The sequence below is a fragment of the Chaetura pelagica genome, unplaced genomic scaffold (assembly GCF_000747805.2).
Source record: "Chaetura pelagica isolate M959 unplaced genomic scaffold, ChaPel_1.0 scaffold94, whole genome shotgun sequence".
NCBI lineage: Eukaryota > Metazoa > Chordata > Aves > Apodiformes > Apodidae > Chaetura > Chaetura pelagica.
In genome coordinates, this window is record NW_009952881.1 from 760,709 (window position 1) to 761,012 (window position 304).

The following is a 304-nucleotide window of genomic DNA, read 5'->3' on the forward strand; positions in this document are numbered from 1 at the left end:
CCCGCGCCCCCCGCCGCGCCGGGGAGCGCTGCCCCCTTCCCTCTGCCGGGGCCTTTCCCAGGCGGGGCAGCCTGCTGGGCTCCCTGCGGGTGACCCCCCTTTGCGCAGGGGCTGGAGGAGCTGCAGGCTTTGCCTGGCAGCGCGGGAAGCGAAAATAAATGTGAAACCCAGAACAGCTGGGATGCGACTTTTAGGTTATCAAATCATATTCCCTGCACTGACTGAAGAGACAGAGCAGCCGGGCAGCAGCGGGTCCTTTTGACTGGTGATGCCCGGGAGGGCTGCCCTGCTGCTGTAACTCTTG